We start from the raw sequence: 24,788 nt of genomic DNA on the forward strand, positions 1-24,788 counted from the left end.
GAGGACAATAAACCTTTCTTTTTCAGCTGTGGGTTTGTAAATTGGTGCATTGCTCTCAATAAAATCATGGCTGAGAAGCAGGTAAATAACGTCTTTAGCTCTGGGTTAAAACTACGAAATAATAATTTATCTTTGTGGATTGCAATAGCTTTCCAGGATCTGTTATATTTGTAATTTGTACAGATTTTAAAGACAAACTTGTCACTTTTATTGCCCTTTGCATTACAGAGATAAATAGTCTATTTTTTCTGTTCTACAGCAAACCAGCATAGATAGACACTTAGATCACTGTTTTAATAAATTGTTAAGAGGTATTAATTTTATCACTGTGGAGATTGTATATGTCATTCACATGCACAGTCTATGATATTATAATAGAAATCAATCCTTTTTGAACAATCCAGGATGTGAATGGTGATAAAACACAAGTTAATGCAGTTTTTATTATTTTAAAGCACTGTGATTGGTGAGCTCCCGTCCTTTTAAGAGTCCTGACCCCTGCTGCGCACCTCACTGGAAAAAATGTACAGCGATGACGCATATTGTTCACATACATGTGCCGTGTAACTTTTTGTTCTGGTAGCACAACCGCAAGCACAGATTTAGGGTTTGGGGGGGTGGTAATACAGGTGGGCTGTCTGAGTTCACCGCAAAATTATATTTAGACTTCCTGCACCCTCGATACAAAACCCACCAACTCACACACACACACACACACACACACACACACACACTGCAGGAGCTACATGACAGTAGATGAGAATGAGATTCAGGCTTTGAGAAAGCAAGGTGATTCCCATCCCCATAACCACTTCAAAAACAAACGAGTCTTCAAAGTTCTTCAGCAGGGGAACAAGGCTGCTTTTTAGTTACATTTAAAGACCAAACAGATGCGTCTGGGGAGGGAGTGTGGGAAGGCGGCGCTACTGCTGGTTTGGTACTTAGGTTACAAATTTTAAAAGACAGTTTTTAAAATGTCTAAAAATCAAGGCAAAACCTTTGCGGTTCATCCCTGTAGCGTCGCATAGGGGCTTGAGCCTGTCTCCATGGTAATTTGTGAAGAGGCGGTGAACACCTTGAATGGGCTGCTAGTATACGTACACACACACACACACACACACACACACACACACACACACACACACACACCTAAAAGGCAATTTACAGAGATCAATTAAGAGAAAAGTCACGCATGCAAATGGAGCAGACGTGAAACTAGTTACATTTAGTTGAGTAATTCTGAAAAAAGTGCTTCTGGAAGTAGTTTTATTGCATCATATATTAGTTGTACTTTAGAAATATTACTTTGGAGTAACTCTGAAGTTTTGGCACCTCTCACAAGGAGAACAGGCAAACTGCATTCAGAAAGAAGTCACAATGTAACCCCGCAAAACGTTTCTATTTGTATACAACTGGGAATCACCAGTGAGCACATATTGATCATGTTTTACAGCTAATTAGATGTTAGAAACCTCTCAGGTAGAAGCTGAAACACACTGAATCAGATGATCAAAACAGAACTCACTGAAGAAATTAACCAATTTACTGCAGGTTATCCTCTTGAATCATTGCTTCAGTCAGAATAATTAAAGTTACTCAAACAAGGAAGTCTTCTGCTGTAATGATTTTGACAAGGAAATTATGAAATAATATGCATCTTACACCAAATTTATTTAAAAATGGATAGCCACATTTTTAAATAAAAATCTGAAAACTGTAGTGTTCATTTGTTCTCAACCCCTTTTATTCAAATATCCCTCAATAAAATGCAGTGCAACAAATTATCTTCAAAAGTAGCCAAATTAGAGTGTGGAAACCTTGCACACCTGCTCCGTGAAAGCAACAGGTGTTTGTTAGAGAACAATAGTTCACTGTGACGAAACATCCCAGGTACAATGTGTCCTCAAGACCGGGACCAGTTACGCTCTCCACAGATCTCAACTTTATGAATAGAAAGTAATTCCTGAAAATACATAATTTTCCACAAGCTATGCAGGGGACACAGCAAAACTGAACTTATTAACCTAAATGCAAAACAAACAACACTGCACACTAAACACACCACGCTTTTCAAGACAGTGAATCTGACTGGAGGTGAATGGAGGTAAATAAAGAACAATCCTGGAAAACAGTCAGACAAATACAGGTCTGGAAAAAAATTAAAAGAACATTTAAAATGATCAGTTTCTCTGATTTTACCTTTTGTAGGTATATGTCTGAGAAAAATTTACATTGTTTTTTTATTCTATGAACTATTGACAACATGACTCCGAAATGCCAAGCAGAAATGTAGTTTTTATCTGCAGAAGATGAGACATGGTCATAATAACAAAAAAAGATGCTGTGCTTTCTGACCTCAAATAATGCAAAGAAACGATACTCATGCTTTAAGTCAGGAAGAGTTAAGAAATCAATATTCGGTGGAATAACTGGGAGGTTTCAATGGAGTTCAGTGCAGTGGACTCTTCATTTTTTTCCTTATGTGTACACACACACTATAGAGTGTATACAGACATACCATATTTAGGTGTTTCGCTTTGTGTATTTCGTTTTTCTATGAGCTTCTTTTGCTATATGCAAATGAGAAGTCTCAATTTTATGCAAATGTAATGAACAATAAAAACATCTTGTAATAGATGTGACTCTCTCAGCACTCTGCTGTTTCCTTTTTTTAAGTGATTCATAAAAAAGTCATTCTAAAAAAGTCCCTACTGTTGCCCTTTGAGCCTCCACACTGGATATGATACATCCTCTGTGCGAGTTTCATTTATCACGGTACAGTTTCCTTTTTACTTGACTGATCTGCAAGGCGCATGGAGCTCTAACTCTCTATCCATGGTCACCGCCAGATGGTTTCTGGGTCGGGAAACAGCTGAGTCATGAGTTTATTAATTCTGTTTCGACTGAAAATGCTTTTGCATCTGACAGGTAAGCTGGTGGCAGATATCCCTCAATCCGCTTTCATTGCCCACCTCTGCGCGGATATGCCCAGAGTAGGAGGAGGAGGAGGAGGAGGAGCCCACCTCTCTCCGACAGGCACCGCTTCGGTCCTATCGGACCTCGGCCGGACCCCTCCCCGTGTGCCCTGCCCACCCCGGCGGTCTCCTCTCCCAGCCCTGCCAGAGCCAATCCGGCGACCGGGTGTAATAAGTAGGACAAGCCGCTTCCTGGTTCTCAGAAAGGAGGAGCTGGGAGACGGAGTGGGCGAGCGGAGGCAGAGCACCGTGGGGGGGTCAGAGCGCCAGAGAGCCGGCGGTCCGCAGAGACAGCAGGACAGGAGGCAAGAGAGAGGACATTTGGGGAGGAATAAAGCCCCTACCGTGCGCTGAAGCGAGGACGGAGTCTACATTTAAGAAGACAAGCGCTGGGAGGATTTAAAAAAGGGGAATTTAAAGCTCTAAGAAGTCGTCAGGGTGGGACGGAATAATCCAGGAAGTGTCGGTCAGGTGGGAGGCGACGAGTTGGGGACAGGTGACACACCGGCACTCAGGTAACCGCTTCTCCTGGTTCCTCTCGAAATGACATACAACTACAAAACATAATAATTAAAAATGAGTTATTAGTCCGCTTTAGTCATAGCGAGAATAAACCTCCCACTTCTTCTTTAGCAAGGTGACAGAAGTGACTGCTCTTCTCACCGATAAATTCTCTGTCGACATCATTTTGTTCTTTTTCACCTTTTAAACTAAAGGAAATGAAATATTTCTGCCGGTGAGGCTGTGAGAGATGAGCGCTTCGCGTTCAGGTGAGACAGGCAGAGGAGCGGGGTCGGCGGGTACATTTCTGAACACCGGGCTGCTAATTATAGCCGAGAACACCGGCTGACATCCAAAACCTAACCTGCTCTCACGCACATCCACCTGGACGCGCGCAGTCCACTAGATATGTATGGCAAGACATTAGTGGCAAATGTTGGCGCTTTTCCAGGAAGGGAAATGATGCAAAAATATATTTTTAAATCTGTTCTTTGTAACATTTTGATGCTTTTTTTTTTACCCTGTCATTGAATGACTTTTTAAACCTCGGCTTACACCACTTTACCTGCTGTTTCTGAACTGCATAAAAGTGGTGTTCAATAATGAACTTGAACAACTTTTAATAAGTCAAGATGCTGTAATAGTTGATGGATTTCCCACCTGAAAACCCTCCAGAATGCCCTGTTTTTTTCCCCCAGCACATGATGCTTTGAACACCTGTTATGACTGGCAAAAGACATGTTTTATATGGTTATTGAATTCCTGCTTATAAGCCAAACGTCGATTAAGTCTAGATGGTTTAAAAGTCATCCGAGATCTCATCAGAAGAGTTGGGATGCCATAAAAGTTGGTGGGGAAACTTTCTGGGATACAGTATTTTGTGCCAGTGAATGTTATTTTCTAACACCTGTTTATGACTGGTAAAATAACCTGATGTTTTATTTGATCACTGAGGTTCGATTTTACACCGAGCAATGGTTTTTTGTTTTTTTTTCTGAACGGTGTTCAGTGACCACAAACATGCTGTTATTTCGCATAGTGCATGTAGTTGGAGACCAAACCTAACTCTTTCCGGGTTGAACATAATGTTCTTTCTGGTTGGTTCATGCACAAACCTTTCCAGTTCCCTTCCAGTTTATAAGAAGAATATATAACTTATTGTAGTTTGTGTTTAAGGTGGAGTAAAGATTAGAAGTTATTAGTTATGAATAGGGAAAAAAAAGACCAAGAACGCTGGAGTCTAACGTAAATTGCTAACTTTGATTGCTAACTTTGCATCATCCAGGTTCCTGCTTCCCTATCAGGACACTTGACCTGAAAACCCGTGTGTGCTGAATTTTATCATCTGCACCTGCCCTTTGCAGTAGACCAGAGATTAATGTGAGCACCACAACAAGACTCCCATTCAAAGGGTGGTGCCAGAGACATTGCCCTTAAAGAAAACCGTGAGTCAGATCATTGGCATTTGAAGAAACAGATTATGATTTCTGTTTTGTAAGAAAGCCATCTCTCAGGGATTTTCTGTCAAAAAAATTGCTTTATTCCTTTATTTCTGATCACAATATACAAGTCGTAAAACTTGTGCATCTCCTAGCAAAGCGCTGTTTTAACTCTTCCAGAATTAATAGAATAGACGTGTGTCTATCTTTGTCCGTGTTGTTTGAATTCATTTATTTAATAACAACTTTTACACAATTTCTTTAGCTGACAGGTTGGCTAATATTTGTCCGTATTGGCTTGCCATAGGTCTGCTGGATTTAGCATTCTGTGCCAATAAAAGATCTCCCAACAGTGGTCTGTTAATCATCATCATCATCATCATCATTATCATCATCATCCCCAAGGCGCACCCAGTGTTTTATTTTAATCCTGACCCAATCCTGTGTTACAGCAGCATACATGCTCAGGCTGTAATGTTAGGTTAAGGCTTCTGTCTGCCACACTGGGTGGGGAGAAGACTGTCAAGCCAGTGGGCTTGTGTGTGTATGTGTGTGTGTGTTCATTATAGAGGTAGATGTGTTGCTGACTCGCCCCTCTGACAGACCGGCCTGACTAGCTCAACTCGTTTGGGTTTGGTTTCCTCATCTTGGCCGCAGCCTGTCGTTTAAATCTTTAGGCCTTCATGCTGGGAAATTATCGCTTCCACTTGTGAGTAAAACTGAAATTTGGAAAGGGGGGGGGGAGGGAGAAGAAGAAGAAAGAAATCACTATTCATTATCATGTAGCAGAACTTTTCAGAACTGACACACGCTCAGGATTTTGCAACAAATTCTTAACACCGGCTTTGTTAAGCCAGCAAACATTTATGTGCAACCCAACTAGACGGTTGTGTTTCATCCCTCACCTCCGGTGTCCTGATCTGACTCCGTCACGCTTCTCTGTCTGCAGGCCTGCTTGCTTCACATGTTTATTTACACTTTGCTAGGCATTGGCCAAAATGAGACTCTCACTGTATGAAAACCTGGAGAAAACATTAAAGGGTCACTGATCAGAATTGTCTCTTATCTTTGATCTGCATGTCAAATACTGAACAATCTTACTTTTTTGCTGTTCATTAAATGCATAGGAACTAAAAACGCCAACAGAAGTGAGTGAAACATTATGCAGTTTGATAAAAGCAGATCAAGTTTCAATGCACAAATGAACATTACTTCATTTTCTGTTGGATCCCAAACTACTGCCTCCAAGAAAACAGCTGCAGCAAAGTTTTTCCTCTTTCTATATGTCATAGCCCTGAGGAAATCTGAGTTGTCAGATCAGGCTGTAAAAAGAAAAAGTTGCCATCAGCCAGGAAAAACTCAATCCTTGCATCAACCAGTAAAATAAAAAATAAAAAATACATTTAATTTTACAATTGCACGATTGTGAGGAAAGGCTGATTTGCACCTGCAGCAGTCATTAGGTTGTACAGATGTATGTAGAACATAAGAACAACATTACTCATGTTGCTGCTAAAATAAATTATTAATAATTGCAGTTATATGAATTCATTCATTATTGTTATTTTAGTTTTGCAACATAGAAACATAGACTAAATGTAACCGGATCTTTTCTGCGTTGTGCTGGTTATTGAGTGATCAGGCCGCGACTCAATTCGTCTTTAAAATGGGTGATTTCTCGATTTATTTTGACGAGAACAACATACAGAAAACAACCGTGTTAAAGGCTGCCCGCTCCAAGTCCTACACAAAACAAAAGTACAGAACAAAAATGAACTTAACAGATCTATAAATAAACTGAATGTATTTAGATGAAAAATAAACAGCACACACCTCTCCTGCAGGACAACATGACAAAAGGGGAGGGTCTAAGGGGTGTGAACAATTTAAAGACAATACCACAGAAGAAGAAATAAAAAGGAGGGGCTTCCGATCTTAAAGTAACACGGTTAAAACAATGACAGAGTTGTTTCAGTCAGATAACGAACAGTACAAATAACCAAAAAAACAAACATTTTGTGTAATTATAACAAAAGAGAAATACAACCAGGTTACATAAACAACCAATAAACTCAGCAAAAATGAGTAAAAAGGTTTGGGGCAAAATATAATCCTTTTTTTATCAATACAAGTGTAACAAGATGATATTAAATTAAATAGACAAAGTGTTTGCTTGTGCAACTAGCCTGCAGTTGGCTATTCAAAATTTCTCGCCTCCTTTTTTCCAACATCGTTACTACAGTCAATTTACAAAACTCTTAATTTGCACTTTGACCCAGCAGCACTTTGTTGATCCTTTCTAATTCATGTTGTTTAGATGTGTTTTTATGCGCAACATGTATTTTACTCTGACTTTACTGATATCACGTTTTACTACGCCTGTAAAAACTAATCTCCTCTTTAGTGGAAACTAAAAACTCTTGGAATAAAAAAAGCTTTCTGAATTATAGCTGTTTTGTTAGTTTTTGTACAAAAAACAAACAGAATTACTGTAATTTGAGTGGAGCTCCTTTAGTTTCCACACAATGACGTTCCGTCTTGTTCCAAGTAGCTGAATTTGTTGTTTTTTGTGAGTGAGAAAAGAGTGCAGCGGCCCTCTTCAGGCAGTTAATTGGTAATAACAAGCGAGGGAGGAGCAATGCTGCCGTACTGTATGCTCTGTATAGCCAAAGAAAACCCTTATTCTGCCTTTTTTGCAGTTTTGAAACCATAACTTTTTAGGTCAGTACCCTGCAAGCCTTGATACCAGTAACTGGTCTGTGTCTAATCTGCATAAACATGCTCGTCTTTCATTTCGATGTTTTCTCAGAGATTTGTAAACATCAGGAAAATATAAATGCTGACCACGGGCCAGCAGTTCGGTGTGGCGTGTAAGAATCGTGTGCGTCTGTGTGGGCTTTCCTGACCCGACCTGCTGCAGGAGGGCTTCTTCGAGAAAGAAGTCAAAAGAGGAAGCAGCCGGTTTCTATCAGTTTTTTTCTGTTCTTTGAGAACCACCCTTCATGCTCCAGATTAATGTGATATATCATATGATAGTGTGTGGGTGTGCATGTGAATCTATTTGCATCTTTGCAAACTTCAACATGTTTCATTTCTAGTTTTTGTGACATAATGTCTCCGTTAGGACAGACACTCAACTTCCACCAGTTCTGGATAATCAACATTTGTTATCATTTTCACTTTATTCCTTTTGCTTCCCTGTAGGTTTGTGATCTCTGGCCTCTCGGTGAAGGACAAAGGAGGAAGGGACAGCAGTGTGAGAGACTGACAGCAGGCAGCATCGTCTCCGGGGTTTATGGACTGGAGGTAAGAACGTTTTCAAGGATTTAAATTCTGCCTTTTTGGCAGTTTTTGTAAAACTTTGTCTTTGAGGTTTGGGGACGTTTAATGGGGTAAATATTACTCCCCCAGGCTTTGAACGAAATGTCATACTCATGTTTATAACCTTTCTGACATGACTGCATGGTGGTTTTGTGGCCACATGACACAGCAGGAGTGAAATAAACTTGTGATATGTCAAGGGAGTTAATTTTTTCCAGCACAAAAAGCTTAATTACAACTTGTTTCCACTTTATCGCCTCTGCTTTCTTAAGATAAAGATGAAGGATACAATAATTGAGGATGTTTTGTGTTTTTTTTCTCTGTGGGGAAAGAAAAATTGCCCAGTGATTCAAACCCAAAAAGCCAAATTCCAAGAAACCTGCCTCCTCCACTGAGGCAGGACTTTTTAAATAATAGGGAACTCCAGTCATTTCCCATTTCTTCTTTTCTTTTCCTTGGAACCAGTTTCTAGTTGATGCTCAGACAGTTTGGTATAACTGGAGTTGAAATGGAGGGATAAACTGTTAAATTTGCGGCTAAATAGAGCTTTCAGGGCTTTTTTTTTGTTCACTTGTGGAAAGCCATTACGATCTTTTATGAGCTCAATCTCCACTCACTCGTCCAAAGTTTAATGTTGCAGTTTTGTGGTTATGTCAAATGTACTTTGAATTGTAAACAGTCTGAATATAAGGAAAACTTGGTATTCTCATGCAGTGTCTCATCAAAACCAGCATGTTTTCAGTATGACTGCTGCTGACGGTGTTACTGGGGTAATTAAAAGGCTTTACCTTTTAATTAAAAGGCTTTACCTTTTAATTAAAACATTTATCGTCACTTATCTTCTGCCTGCGCATTCATAAAGTTTTGATTGAAAGCTGAGGGATGAATACGTCTGAGAAAATGATCACAGCTGAATAAACAGCATGAACAAGCTGTCAAAGACAAAAAATACAACAGCTGGATTGATGTAAAGGAACTTTTCAATTGAGGGTATTTCATTTTTGACATATGAACTTTACATGAAGCTTAAATTTTAAAGCTTTTCTAGTCTAAAATTGACTTTTCTATAGTAAAACGCTTGTTTTAGATGATATCCTTACGATGGCTCTTTCTACACTGACTGAAAAGTCAGAATATTCATATTTGTAGTCCAGAAAAAAATCAACTGGATCATCTCCTAAGGCTGGAAGACCAACTTCAAACATCAAAGGTTGCTTAGCAAGCCTAAAATCAAAATCCAATATGGCTTCTCCTTGTATAAATTTAGAAATAAATGCACTGACATTGAACTGCAGTTTATTAAATCACCATCTGATGGTTAACATGTTGAGTTTGGATGCATAAAAAGCAGAGAAAAACATTTTGACTGGTTTTGACCTTGGATTGATTGAACACAACGATCAACAAGTCTAATCAGTTCCCACTGGTTTCCAACTGGGAACTGATGGACACAAAAATAAAACTCTGTATGCTTCACCCAGTTAAGTTTCTCACAGTTTGCCGTTTGTTTTGGTTGGACCAAACGTGTTATTACAGTAGATTGTAGTACAAGAACACTGGCAGATTTGACTAAAAGAGAAATTGTAGACATTTAGAGAGTTTTATGTGAGGCAGCATCAGCTTAGGAAAACAATTTATTGATTTATTGATACATCTGATTATCAGAATGCATGATGTTTAAATGGGTCAGTCCTTATTCTCCTCTTTTGTTTCCTTTCATTGGTTTCTTCATCACTTTCTCTGAACTTTTGCATCTTGGTTTCTTCTTTTGGTGACTAAAGATCCAAATCAAATGTGAGAATAAAAGATTCTCACAGTATAAAAAATCTTTTTTATGTTGTATATTTGCTGTGCAAACTTTGAGGTTTTACATGTTACACCTCTAACATTTAAGAAGAAAGGAGTGATAGTACAAGTATATTTATGAAGATGAGTTGATGTTCTGTGGCCAAAACCTGAAGATTATCATCCAGGTGACACACAAATATATTTATATTTCTAAAGAATCAAGAGTTTTCACTTAATCCTTCCTCAATAGTTATTAATCATATGATCAATCATGTGATCATATTTTCAGAGTTATTGTACAAAAGATTTTCTGGGGGAAAGGTTTTTGGAGTCTAATGATGACGTTGCACTAAAACGGTGTCACTTTTTATCATGTGGGGAAAAACTGTTAAATTAAAAATGGAAACTAATTTTATTGTAATTTTTCTATAAAATATCAGCACATAATATTTTACTGAAGATGAAGCATCTTGATTTATAAGAAAAATGAGTTGTAAAACAGTCCAGAATATGTTTGCCTTTTTAAAAGAAAGACAATTAGATAACTCTACTTTCCAATATTCTTAGTTTTTAAAAGAGTTTTTAGATTATTGTGATCCTGTTCACTATCAGAAAAGCAAAGAACATGTCAAATAAGCTGCAGATATTTGGTGCATTTAGTTTTGCATTTTCCCTTTTTAAGATTTGCAGTCATTAAAAATCCTGCCAGGAATAATAATAATAATAATAATAATAATAATAAAACAATTGAGATTGGAGGCGTTCTTGAGCTAAGAATAAGAATGTTTTTCTTGTTCAATGCTGATTTACATTCTGCATGTACCTGATGCTGTTTCATATCAGGAAGTGATAATAAATGTTCAACTTTAAGCACAAAATCAGCAAACCCAAAGACACCTGGCAGGTTTAGTAGTTTTACCTACTTCTTGGTCGTACCATGAAAAGCAGCACCATTCCAACAACTTTCATGATCCGCCAGCATAAATATAAACCTGATAACATTTAATTAAAAAATGCAAGCAGCCCTCGCCTTCTTTTCCCCTCCATCCCTCCTGGTTTTCATGCCTCCGGTTGCAAACAGACGGAGATAATCTGAAATCCATTTGCGCTCGTTTATCAGGGGGAACACTTAGTTCAGAGCTCCACCAGCTTCCCTGATATTGACATTATTATCGAGGTCGTTGCGCATTCTTTGCTTCTCTGGCATCGTTTACACCACAAACACTTTGTGGTGGTCAAACTTTGATAAACGCCGGGAGGGAGGAGCTTCCTGGAGACATCGCCGTCCTTGGAACAAAATATGAGCTGAATAAAGTGGTCAAGCAGTTGAATATTTTATAGGCAACCTGGAAGTTAACTCCTCTGTGGTTTGCTGGCTGCAGTTGCTCTATAACTCCAGCTGGCTTTAGAAGAAAAAGAAGAAGAAGAAGAAGAAAATGTTTACAGTTTCATTTTTTTGTTGGTTAATTTGCTTATTAGAGATTTCGATGGCCTGTGTTGTTGATCGTAATATAAATACATAAGGAAATAATCTAATGGATCGGCTAATACATTAAAAATTTTTGACATATTATATTTTATTTATACAAATAAATGTTTTAATTATGATATTTTCTAATCCCTGTTTTTTTTTTCTAAAATAAAACTCAAATCCTATAAAATAAATTTGACTGAGGCATGTTTGAATTATGCTGTTATTCTTTATTTGTTTAATTAGTACACTCTTCAAAATAGGAAAGACAAGAAAACATGGCATTGACATAAAGCAGTGTGAGATTATTCTTCCGGAATAAAGCACCTGATTATCAGAGCTGCCAACGCAGCTCAATCTGAAAAGAATTACAACAAACATGCAAATTATTTAATAATTATATAAATTCCTCCTAGAAATCTTTATGTAGATGCCTGAATTTTAATATTTTTGTGCTAAATTTCAAAGAGAAAAAATTGCTTTTAATTAAAATGTATGAAAGTATGGAGTTTTATGTACAATATATAGCAATTTTTACATTTAGTAGTTTGTTAAATTGTTTCTGATTGGTGTGTTTGTGCATTAAGAAAACAATGTTAAAGACACTTTTTAAAATATCATCTTTTGAGCCTTTTCAGCTGGAACAGCTTTTTTAGGGGTTTCTCTTCACAGAGCAGAAAACCAAAAATATTCAGTGCAATAAGCAATTAGAAACTATCAGTACATTTAATTGGCATTAATTTTATACTTTCATTCTATTGAGATTAAAACAATAAACATGTATAACATCATTGTAGTTGTATTTAGCTATAATATATTAGCAATTGTTGCTTTGTTGTTTTGAATGTAAATCATGTTATTTAACATTTTTAATAAAAAAAAATTGGGTGTAACACCTTGATACTCTGATACAGTAATTAGTTTTGCGACTCTTTCAGTGTAAATCTCTAAGAGATGCGGCTTTATTTCGGTATAAACCTGTTTTAACTCAGCAGACTGACTTGTGTCGACCTGATCTGTAAGGAGTCCAGAGTCTGAAAGGAGGATCTGTTTTTGTTCCAGCGTTTCCTAAGATCTTCGTTCAGGTTTGATTTCTTTCGTTTGTTTCTGTCGTGGGCAAACTTGCGTGACGGCTCATGTGACCGTGGCCTCGCTGCACTGGTGACAGCCATGTGTCCGTGAACCGGTGGATAGAGGGAAGTGACATATTGAGTGGTCTGTCAGGACACGCGCAGCCGTGCATGTATGCACACATGCATGCATGCATACATGCACACGGTTCCAGGAACTGCTTTAATTAGGGCATGTGAGGCCTTATAAATTCCCCCTTTTCAGACCTGGGTCTTTCAGTTTCACATGAACCAAGTGAGTGGGAGGAAGGTGGGGAGAGACGAGAGAGAGAGGAGGAGGAGGAGGAGGAGGAAGAGAATGGGAGTTTTTTTTTCTTTTTGTTTCTCCCCCCCATCATGGTCTTGTGTTGTAGTTGCTCCTGTCGTTCTGAGAATATCTCTAGTATTACTCTGAACTGTATTCATGCGAAAATAATGAGAAATTACACCTCGGCGCTCAGGCTGATGCATCATCGTTTACATGAGGGTCACGGCGGTTCATTGGTGGTTTGATGTGATGGCACCTTCCCTGTTAGGCCGCTGCAGGAACTTCTCATGGCTTTCCCGCCTTCGTTTTAAACCTTATTAATAAGTCGAGGCCTGGAATCCTGAACAACTTGGCCGCCCTTGTCGGTTGTTTCTCCACACTGAAACTGTAATAACTCAGGGATGAGTACACGCTGTCCGTAATCCAGGCTGCTGCTGCTGCTGCTGTCGTCGTCGAGTCTTGCCCCCACTCGTTCTGTGTCAATAGAGGAAGTTCTGTATCTGCCATTTCCTCTTTTCAGTCATGAGTTTCTGTAACATTTGACAGCCCTCCCTTGCTCTCGACCACCAGCCACGCAGCCCACGCCACCGAAGGGTTAACCAATCAGACAGGTGGCCTCGGCTCTCTATCGTCTTCTTCTTCTTCTTCTTCTTCTTCTTGCAAAGCGTCAGAGAAATGGAGACTCGAGAAAACGGCTACACAGGCTGAAGGAGTGGCAGTGATTCAGCTCTTCTAGTAACACTGCAATTGTTTCTGTACACACTGAGCGGGCGGTTATCATAAATAGGTACAGTGAGACAACACTTCAGGGAAAGTGAGAATAAACACCCAAACATGAGCAGGCAAAAGGGACTCGGCGCTGCTGAAAGTGACCCCTTTCATGTGTGTCGCTCAGAGGGGGAACTCCAGCAGCAGACGGAGGCTTGTATTCCAGAGGGGCTGCTTGTTATCCCTTCATGGAAAAAAGATCGAATCGTCTTTTGTTAATGTTTAAAAACAAATCAATTATTTATGTGAAATAACATGCAACTTATTTGTTTGCTTCTTGAAAAACACGGTTGGAGCCAGACATCTATGTACATTGTGCAAAAAGAGCCAGGAGCTTTTTATTTAAATCCGACTTCTTCTGGTTTAGGTCGGCTACAAAAAATTATATTTGTCAAAATAATAAGACAAGTGTAGAGATTATTTTTTAAATATTTTGGTTTTACATACACAAATATGTTTATGCCTTTGAACTCTTTGGAAAAGTCCAGTTGATATCAACATATTTGAGTTTGAGACACACCTGTGGGTGTAATTAAAGGCCACACCTCGAACACTGTCCCTGCGTCACATTCTGAGAAAGAAACCAGCAAAGTTGGGTTCCTTCTAGATCCCAGTTTCTAGATGCCCGCGTTCCAGAGACAAGCGTAGTTTAGTTTGAGATGTGCAAATATAAAATAAAAGATTAAAACCTGAATATGCTGCTGAGAATTTGTCATTAACCGCAGAAAAGAGCCACTCAGCACTCCAGGCCAAAAGCCTTACATTTTGAAGAACCGAGCTGCTGTGTTACAAAACTGAAATTAAAGTGTTTGCTTATAAAGATTATCGCTACATTTGGAGGAAAAAGTGTGAAGCAAGTCAAAGAACAACATCTGAACTGGGAAGCAACGGGATTAAAGCAGCATGTTGTGATTATTCCTCACCGCAGGAGAGACTAGTACACTTTACTAAACACAGATTATGATAATGACCTCAAACATGCAGCTAAATTTAATATGGATGAGAAAGTCATTGATCTCAGCCTGACAGGAAGTTTCTGATTAGAGCTAAAAAGCAATGTGACCTACAGATGTGACCCAGTTTCACCAGTTCTGACAGGAGGAATGGGCCACAATCCCAGCAATGTATGCAATATAAGCTGCACTCCTTCCAAATATTTAGGAAATGCATGCAACCTTTTAGATTTGTAGGTTGTAAAAGAAAAATCTCAAGATTCTCAGTTATTTTTGTATTTAGCAAATTGAAATAATCTTGTAAACTCAGTTGACCTAAAACAGGAAATTTTCAGTTTGATTTATGGTCAGGCAGCAATTAAAAATGATTGTTGGTGTATCTGACATCTGGTTTCAACTTTACATGCTCCTGGCGTTTTAAAGGAAGAAAAACTGAACAATAAACAGTTTTGATTTGTCTAGCCCTTCCACTGAGATTAACGCTGGTGCTTTACCAGCAGCATGACTCTAAAACCTCTTCCTAAATTTGCTCTGATGCGTTTAGTTGCCTGTAAGTGAAGTAGTGAAGTAGAAACGGACAACACTCCTCCACTTCTCATTCTGTGCAGCTGATTTGTCAGGAAGTTGACACATCTTTCCCTCATCTCCTCTAGTTGCATTCTTCTCTCTCTCTCTGTTTCTCTCTCTCTCTGTTTCTCTCTTTCTCTCCTTTCTGTTTCTACCTGTCGGGAAGGGATTGTTGCTCTTCTGCTTTAACTTTTCCTCTGAGACGTTTCTACGTGTTGTTTGCTTTAATCTTTCCATCTGCTCTCGTGGTCGACCATCTTCACTGAGCACAGGAAGAGGAAACTGATCAGGATCAGTTAGTTTTGCGACACTGCTGTGTGTTTCTGTGTGTGTCCAGTACTTTTGCAAGCTCTTCCTTTTTAAAGTGAGAGGCTGTTTGTGCAGGAGCACTGCTGCTGTTCAGATCCTCCCTTTGATGTGGCAACTTTAAATACAGGATGCACACTTATAAACTCGCACTTTGTGTTTTTGTTCTTGTCGTCTGCCCTGAACGCTAAAAGGTTTGTTGAAGACCCAGGAAAACCGACATAAAAGGAGCTACAAAGCGCAGAAAAATCACTTTATTCGTCTTATTTTACAAATCATTGTTTTAAAGAAATATATCGCTCAAATCGTACACATGAATTGTTAATGCACCTTTCATGTTGCCTTCATAAAAACCCCCACATGCTCTTCGACACCCACTCTACCTGAACTTCATAACACACACAAGGATCGACACTCATCTCGACTCTCGGTACTGAGAAAAAAGCACCAAAATAACTTTTTATGCTAACTTTCTGAAGATATCATCAAAAAGGTTTTCATTTTAGCTTGGAAATTATTTTGCAGTTGCAATTTGTTGTGCTGCACAGTTCAACTGCAGAGCATTAAAAGCCAAATAAATAAAAAAAAGCTACACTAACGTGTTGAATAGTCTAGCAAATATAAATAAAGCTACAATATTCAGTCACATTCGACACGTTTTCTGGAAGGATGTTAAAAAATACAAGAAAATTAGTCATCTAGTCTCTTTTAACGTGACGTTACAGTTTTGTTTTGCTCAGTTATGGACCCACAAACAAAACCTCTGGGTGATAAAGCAGCACTAACCAACACTCTGAGAAAAGGGGATCAAATTGAAGAAATCTCCTCTTTTAAAGGTTCATCAACACTACTAATACAAATTATTGTTTTTATACGACAAAAAACATTTTTAGATTGTAAAATCCAACTGGGGTTGATGTATTTTAAACAAACATCTTTGTTTTTTTCTTTAACTCTAAACTTAGTAAACTAATTCCACCTTACATGACATATTAATCATGTTTTGCATATATATAAATTACACTTGGGAGCCGACACTCTATGGGGCCCTGCAGTATTCATGTAGAATAAATGTTACATTTTTATTTTGCACTTAAGTTCATCTGAGTGTCAAAAAACCTTTTAATTAAAAATGTGTGACTTTATATTTAGACGCAGAGGTCTAAATATAATATTACAGCAGTTTGTCAGGATTCAAAATAGCAAAGACCTGAGAACTTTCTATTGTGTTTATTTATTTTCATGAGTTAAGCATATCTGCACAGGACATTTCAGCAACAAGACGGTTAAAAATGCTTTAAATAATAAAAACGTAACACAATAACCAACTATGAAACAATTTTACATTTTGTCAAATGCCATTATCAACAATAATAATCATCAAATGCCTCAAATCAGTGTTTTTGTTAATAAAAGGCAACTCTAAACTGGTTTATTTCAAGACACTCAGTGTTTTGGCTGTTTTGCAGTTTTCTGGAAGTTTGTCCTGAATGCTGCTTCTCCTGGTTCTGGTTCTGCATCCCCAGAACCAGGAGTCCTGAGTGGTCCGTTCAGTGATTTCTAATAGCAAAAGTATCTTAAAGTCTAAACGAACAACTTCTATTTAATACATGGCCACGAAAATGCAGCTGCTTACCAAAACTTTCCCATGTCAACATCAGAGTTTGTACAAGTTTGAGGAAGTCGAATGTTAAAAATATTACTAAAAACTGAACCAGTAACTTAATAAGTTTTTTTTAAGCTAATTTAATAACCGTGCCATGAAATCTGTGCTTTCTGGCATTCGTAGCTGCAGATCACCTACCTTTGACACAGACAATATGGACCAATAAATACCCTGCAGGAACAGATGATTTGTTCTTTTACCCAAGGCTGCAAGAACAAAGTTCTTTCTGCCCAGGACATTTCGTGCTTCACAAGAACTCATGTGAAAAGCTCATAGCAAGTCCTCAGAGGTCTCTCACACTGCAGCACACAAGAAAAATAAGTTCTGCCCACAATGAGCTTAAAGATCAGGCTGCAAGGACTCCAAAGGAGATGGAACAAATGTATCTGTCCTTGGAGAGTATGAATAGGTCTTAAACATTGAGCTTCATAAATTACTGATGATCCAAATCTCTTTAAACTCACATTCAAAAGCATTCAGATTTAAATGCTGTAAAACGTTCAGCGAGCCGTTTCCAGGAGCTGGATTGTTTTGCAGGTTTGTGGCTGAAAGCTGAATTTCTGAACTCCTTTCAACGAGGCTTATTGCATCAAAGACCTTGTAGTTTTTGTCACACATTTTCAGCCAGAACAAAAGCACAAACTTAAGATCAACTTAAATATAATTTATGAAAATCAGGGCGCATTTAAATAAGTTTATTATTTGGACATTTTACACGGTCTTACAAGATCTTCTGTCTTAATAATGGATCTATGAAGTATTTCTATTTTAGGTCTTAAATTACAATTAATTTAAGTTATGTCTTAAATTTGTTTATCCATTCACTCAGTCATTTCTTCTTCCCTCATTTTTGGTTTTGTGTGATGCAAAACTACATAAGGGAACCAATAAAGGAAATTATTCTCACATATTTATTTACCTTCTCTGCAAACCTGCATAATATTTCTGCTCCTAAACTGGCTTCTGGCTTTAAAAATTATGTTTAGACGTTCAAAATATTCATGTTGCATTATCCACATACCAGTCCTTTCTCTGTGGGAAAGTGTGTTATTTGAAGAGATTTGCAGAGAAGTATGGATTTCAATAACTGTTATGAGGTTAACAATGTAGTGCAGGAAGGCAGTGAGTCATGCAAGAGCTGAAAAACACTCATTTAAGTTGACAAAGTTACTGCATATCGTAACTTGCTATGAAGTAAGTTAAATATAAATGACGTAAATGATAGTGATCTTAGGAACACGTTTAACTAGGTGAAGCTTGCAGAAGTCCTGCTGCAGCTGGAAAAATAATTCAGATGTTTAGAGGAAGTACAGCTGTGACACACGGGACCAAAGTTTATCTTTCCACTGTACATGGTGAGGAAGGCGATAGAGGAGGTAAAAGAATCGCCAAAAACCACTGCAGGTAGATCCGCTGCAGAGAATCGCATCTGGGTGTCACAAAGTTTCCATAACAGTTCACTTGAATGCTTTAGCCCACGTTTACTGGGGCGCTAAAATTCTTCGGAAAGCTCTGGATGCCTTCTGATAACTCTGCTTGAAATGATGCAAATTAAAAACATCGGTTTAATCAGCCGAAAAGGCAACAAGAAGCTCCTAAAATGACAGATTTTACTAAATAACCATTCCTTCTGCAAGCTTTGTTTTTCTGCAAAGGAGTGTGAAAATGAACCAAGTTTGTATTATGAGTTTCTTGGTCCACAGTTACACCCCCACAGTTCCCTGTTTGTACCACAGCCCGACCTGCTAAAACACCCCCACTCAATTACTGCAACTGTGCTTATAAATTACTCATGTTTGACCGTAACGAAGCTTAAAAACTCGACTTTCGTTGATTCTTTTCGGGCGTTCACACGTACTGTTAGCGGTGTTATAAAAGAATCAAGTTCAGTGCAGTGACTGGTTCGCCTACACACACCTTGATGCCCCGACGTTCTCACACAGCTGTGAAGTGCTGAGGGGTAGAAACTGCTGACCAGATAAGGAGCTAGAAGAAAAGGGGGGAAGCAAAGTGTGAAACCACGCCGTCAGCAGGCTTTCTCTCTCACATCTGTGCTTGTTCTCCATCTAATGGTGAAACTCCCTTCTGGTGATGCTAATGATAGAGGTGGCTGCTACCACATCGCTCCCTCAGACATCTGCCTATGCACACACACACACACACACACACACACGCGCACACAAGCATACACCTGCAAGGACTCTTGCTACTTCCTGTGGCTGCGTGCATGTGTTCACCTCTTGCTCGATCGTTGTGTTTATCTTCCAGCCGTCATGTCACGGCTTCTCTCTCTCTTTCTCCCTCTCTCTACCCCCCTTCCTCTCCCCTTGTAACTCAACTCTGTCGACTCTTGTTTCACGTCTCGTTGCCAACACAGATTGTTCGAGGCCGGGACTAGATTTTCCTGTCTTAACCTCCCCTCTTCTCCACTTTATCTTTTGGAGTATCTCTACACCCACTCCCCATTCTCTCACTCACTCACTCTCATGTGTTTCTCCTCCCCCATAACCTCCTTATTTTTGTGATTTCTAAGAATATGTGTGTTTTTAGAAGACGTTCCTCCCTCGCGTTCCTTTGTTACCTCTGTCGTGTCGTCTCAAATCTCAGACCATTTTTCCTCTTTCCAACCTCAGATTGATTTCCTTTCCTGCTGCTGCTTCCCTCAGTGTTTCACCGTAAGAAGCTGAGCGTAAATGTTTTTGTTTACAGTGATTTTTAAATAGAAACACAGCCAGAGCTAAAACAGGTTTTCATGACTTTTGGACTTTTGGTAAGTTTCAAAGTTAGGTTTTCTCAACAGATTGTACAAGAGAAAATCATTTGTCAGATTTTACACTTTTATGTGAAGCATAAAATAAATTTACCATCATTAGACATGAAATGACAAACTGAAAAAGAAAATAAAACAGTAAAAATCTGAAAATACAGTTTGAAAAAAAGTCTTTGTCAAACTCGGTGAGCTTTTTTTGTGTTTGTCAAAAACTGAAAATTAAGCTTGAATACAATCTTTAATAATCATAAAATTGTACAAAATTATGATAAAACATTTTATAAAATGTTATATTTATTGCAATTTTAAACGTAAAAATGTGTTGGCTCCAGAAAGTACTTAAGTCGCTGAAGTAAATAAACATTTTTGACTGAGTGGTAAATATTAAAATAGAAATCGCTGATGTTCTTTTATAATATACTAATGGTCCAAAGTGAGAAAATATACCTCAGTTTAATGGTATTTATATTAACAAAAACGTTCATGATTGAATTGTAGATATATTTTCTTTCCCATTTATTATTTTTGATCCATATATGATACAGAATGAACACCTGATAAGTTTTACATGTCTGGAGTTGAGAGTTCAAAATGCTAATTTATCAGATTAAATAGTTGGACTGTTGGCTGCAGTTTTAAAACGCTGTTGTCATTATGAGTGTCATGGCTGGTAATGCTTTCCAAAATATCAGTTTTCACACCACATGAAATATTTGCAAATATCCAAATTTTTTCTTTGCTGGAGGTGAGGAAAACGTTTAATAGCCTTCTGTAAACCAGCTGGGTGGGGGATGGCAGTGTTGCTTTACATTCTGCTTGATTTTTGAGATTTGCAAGATTAAAATGTATAACATTTAAAAATCTAATAAATATTTGCAATGTCATTATAAAGTCATTAAAAATGGTGTAGCTGCTGCATCCTTGTCATTGCTAATCCTGTTTGTAAAATCTACCAAATTTAAAAAAAATTACATTTTTAATTATTTATGTTAATAAAGGAAATATAATCCCAGCCAGAAGTCCACTGGATTGGGGGCTAAAGTTAATCCACACCTCAAGTCAACCTCTCTTATCAGTACTTTGTTATATATTCCAGGAAGTAATAATATTTAAACTAAAGATCAGGGTGATGGGAAAGACGCCTTCAAAGTCGTGGAGCTCACTGATCAAAAATGACCAGCAGGAAGCTGCAAAAAGCTCTTCAGCAATCATAAGGAGGTTTTGATTGCTCCAAATCTGTCAGGCGTGCAAATAATTTTGGGATCAATTTCAGGTGATCTCAAAATACATTACACATCATCTGGTTATTAAAAACTTAATTATACCTTGAGTTCAGGTTAGAAGTTGTCTGGTGTTATTAAAGGACAGAGCATATATATATGTGCACCCAAATGTCTTGCCCCATGTGCTGATAAGCTGATAATCCTCCTGCAGATTCGCATGGTGTCCAGGTCTGGCATGCAAACTGGCTGCTGCTGCTGCTGCAGCGTGCAGCCGAGTGCTGTGGTGTGGGAGGGCGAGGGGATAAGGGCCTCTGCTCTGCCAGCCAAATGAATAATGTAATGTGTTTCTGGAACGAAGACCACACCGCGCGCATGCGTCAAACTTCTCACACGCACACAGAAAGAGACACCATAATGCCCCAGTTGCAGTAAGAAAGGAGGAGGGCTCGCTTCTCGTAGGGGCCTTCTTGAAATATAACCTAAAAAAAAAAAAAGTACATTTGCTGAGTAACATCTGCTCAGCGGACTTCTCTTTTTTGAGCTCCATCATCGCAGGGGACGGCCAGTGTAATTATCATGATGGTGTCTCAAGTCTTGTCTTTGTCAAATTCAAATGGTGATTCAAATTCTGCCTGGTTGGGTCTGTTTTTTATATCTGCTGGTGGGATGCAAATGTGCAGTCTGGAGGGACGTAGAGCAGGTGGACTTTGTGTTTTATCTCCCCGCAGAAACGAGCTGCGTGTTTCAGCTCCGTTTAGAGATGTTAAGGTGAATTTTTAGTTTTGGTTTGGCAGGCATACATGCTCTCATCCTCTCTACTCATCCCCCAGTTTCCTCCTCCTCCCCTACTCTTCCTCGCTGAAGGTGTCCCACTGCTTTGCTCTCAACTCTACTTAAATCAGCGAAGTGCAAAGTTTTCTCTTTTTATCGTAAGCACTAAACTGAAGGAGAGTGGTGTGAGGAAGGCGAGAGTGAGGAGGAGAAACGGTATGAGCTTGAATTTTTACTTTCCGTGCTTTTGATGTTTTTTGGGGGCAGTGGATGCTGCTTAGCGCCCTGATATGTTACGCTGTGGTTAGGAATAACGGATGAGAATCACTATGAGAAGGATGTTAGTCACCGGGTGTTTCGATTGACAAATGGACGCAGACGAGAACACTTGTTTCTGTTCTTCTCTGATCAGTACGTTTTTATAAGAGAAACAGAGCAGCGTAAATGTGTTTGTGGTTCCCTAAAGGACTTCTTAACTTCTGCAAAAATGTATTTCTGCTGTAAAGATCTCAGACAGTTTGTATGAGCTAAAATAAAAAAAAAGAATCTGGTTTAGTTAGTGGGGTTTGGATGAGGAAGCCCTCAACCAACCATGTGTGCTGCACACACACATACAAAAGGCCTCTTTGGAAAACATCTGACATCAGAATTTATAAGAGTTTTTCTCCATCTCCCGCTCAGACTGGGTTTTTTGTGTGAAAAGCATAAAGTCATATTTTCCCCCCTTTAGAGCTGGAGCTCGATATAATTGAGGTGGACTGGGAAAACTTACAGCCTTAAATGGAAAATAGCAGCCATAAAAATTATACCAACAGTCCCAGTTGTGTGTGAGGTTGAGCTTTGTTGTTAGGCTGTACGCTTTGTGTTTGTACTCAAGCCCACATGCAAACCGTCCCGTTTTTCTCTCGGGTCATCTACGGTGCTTTTTTTTCGTTTTAAGTTTCCATTTCCCCTCGAGTTGCAGTCTGCATCTTCCAAAACACGTCGGGATTTTCTAGCCCTGCACTTATATTTGGCATCAACACACAACCCAAATGCAGTTTTCAATCTCTGTCAGCGTCAGATCTTCAGAAGAGATGCACGATTTTGGGTGTTAAGAGAGAAAGGAAGAGGGTTCGCATAACGAAAGCAAGGGGTGAAGGCAGCGTAAAGGTGCAGGGCTGATTAATTCCTCTGCCGTCGACAAAAAGAGTGGGAGGATGAGTGCAAAAACGCAAAGACAGAGATAATTGTTGGAAAGATGGCATCGGAAGCATTGAAATGAATACACAGCAGAATCATTTTTGGGCTATTTTAAAACATTTTGAGTCATTTGGAGAAAAACAGGTTAAATTTTAAACATATCCAGCCTCGTTAATGAGAGCAAATTTGAAAAATGTGGTAATTTCATTAGCCGTGAGTGTTTGTAACATCTTCTCGTGGGCCGTTTCTGACTTACTTACCATGTGTTGCAAGATTCTGCATCTCAGGCAGACATGTCCTTGGCAAGCTACAGAAACAAAGTGACGAAGGAAGGAGTAATGAAGGGGATACGAACCCTGTCACCGTACGCTTTTGTCAGCATTGAGTGACTCACAGGCAGACAGAAAATTGATGGGAATCATTGCATCTTTTTTTTAAGTTTGTTTTGTAATTTTCCGAACACGTCGGAGTTCTAAGGAATAGCCTAAAATAACGAGCTCGAACCACCAACTACCCATGATGTGTGTGCGTGTGTGTGTGTGTGCGTGTGTGTGTGTGCGTGTGTGTGTGTATGTGTGTTGTGTTTTTTTTCTTCCCCAGAGCCGGAAACTTAACGTGCATTGTTGTGTGCTCCTCCTAGAACCCCTTTAGTCTCTTGCTGCTTTGTGCTGCTTCTTTTTCTGTGATTCGTTTCACGCTTTGAGATGAATTTTATAAACTTAGGCCTCCTGTTTGAATTCATCCTGATACCATGGATGCATTTAGCAAACTGTAGTTGTTGTAATGTTGGCTATTATCGTGCAGGACACAGTGTACCCATGCAAGGTCAGGTCAAATATTTGCACTCTGCCCTACAGAGATTTAAGCACCAAGTTGCCTCTTGGATTTACCTCTTCTTGTTTTTCTTTGGGATTTTTTTTTTTTTTTTTACTAGACTAATATATAAGGCTGAAGCAAATAACAATTTTGGTAAATGATTTTTATTTTAACTGAAGTTTTATCTCCATGGTGATAAAGTTTTACTTTTCAAGGGGAGTGTGACATCTTCACAAAACACCGTGCCGAGTACAACAGAGGGAAACGAGAAATCCTCACATTTTGTTTTCTAAATCCTCCAATTCAGACGATTTATTCTGCTGAGAATTAGAGAAACGACGTGCGAGAAATTAAATGGACTTCCTCACTTTTCTATCTCAGTTGTTCGCTGTTGTTGCCTCACTTGAAGAGAAAAAAAACCTTAAAAACTCACTTTCAGTTAGAAAATGGCTGTAAATATTTGCTTTACGGGCTTGGTGGTGTTATTGTCGGAGGAGCAGACGTTTGGTTTCAAAGGAAAAGCTGCGTGCAGCAGGTCGTCTCCGAGGTGCGGTATAATATGGGTTAACTCTCATATTGCACCTACCTGAATGTTTGATTGAGGTGCAAAATGACTCAGAACGACAATATGATTTCTGTTCTTACTTAGTTTTTTTTTTTCAGCTCCGACATTATTTACCTGGAAATTATTTTTAATGTGCTTTTGGTTGCGTATGCGGGTTTCCTTCCTGCTAAACCTGTTAAACTCATGTTTGGGTCTTAACCCCAAAGGTTGTTTCAACCGAGGTCCCCGCTTTACCTTCTGCTGCGCCGCCATCCATCTACCTGTTGGGTCTCCTCTGCTCCGAGGAAGGAAAGGAGACGGTGTTTATCGGAAAGTATTCGGAAAATGGG

The 24,788-nt window shown here is 38.9% G+C and overlaps 1 protein-coding gene and 1 long non-coding RNA gene across 2 annotated transcripts in view; one reads left to right on the forward strand and one right to left on the reverse strand.

Annotated features, from left to right (window-relative positions):
• Positions 1-2,729: 2,729 nt before the first annotated feature.
• The window catches only part of zbtb7b (zinc finger and BTB domain containing 7B), a 29,759-nt gene continuing 7,700 nt past the window's right edge, over positions 2,730-24,788 (forward strand). The window contains exons 1-2 of the mRNA XM_007549954.2: positions 2,730-3,490; positions 8,120-8,221. The gene's annotated coding sequence lies outside the window, so the exon portion shown is untranslated. The remainder of the gene's footprint in view (positions 3,491-8,119; positions 8,222-24,788) is intronic.
• LOC103136626 (uncharacterized) lies at positions 3,369-6,715 on the reverse strand. The gene is made up of 2 exons (XR_476049.2): positions 3,639-6,715; positions 3,369-3,529 (listed from the first exon to the last, which is right to left on the reverse strand). It is a non-coding gene; the product is annotated as an uncharacterized LOC103136626 (long non-coding RNA).

The sequence above is a fragment of the Poecilia formosa genome, unplaced genomic scaffold (assembly GCF_000485575.1).
Source record: "Poecilia formosa unplaced genomic scaffold, Poecilia_formosa-5.1.2 Scaffold34, whole genome shotgun sequence".
Lineage (NCBI taxonomy): Eukaryota > Metazoa > Chordata > Actinopteri > Cyprinodontiformes > Poeciliidae > Poecilia > Poecilia formosa.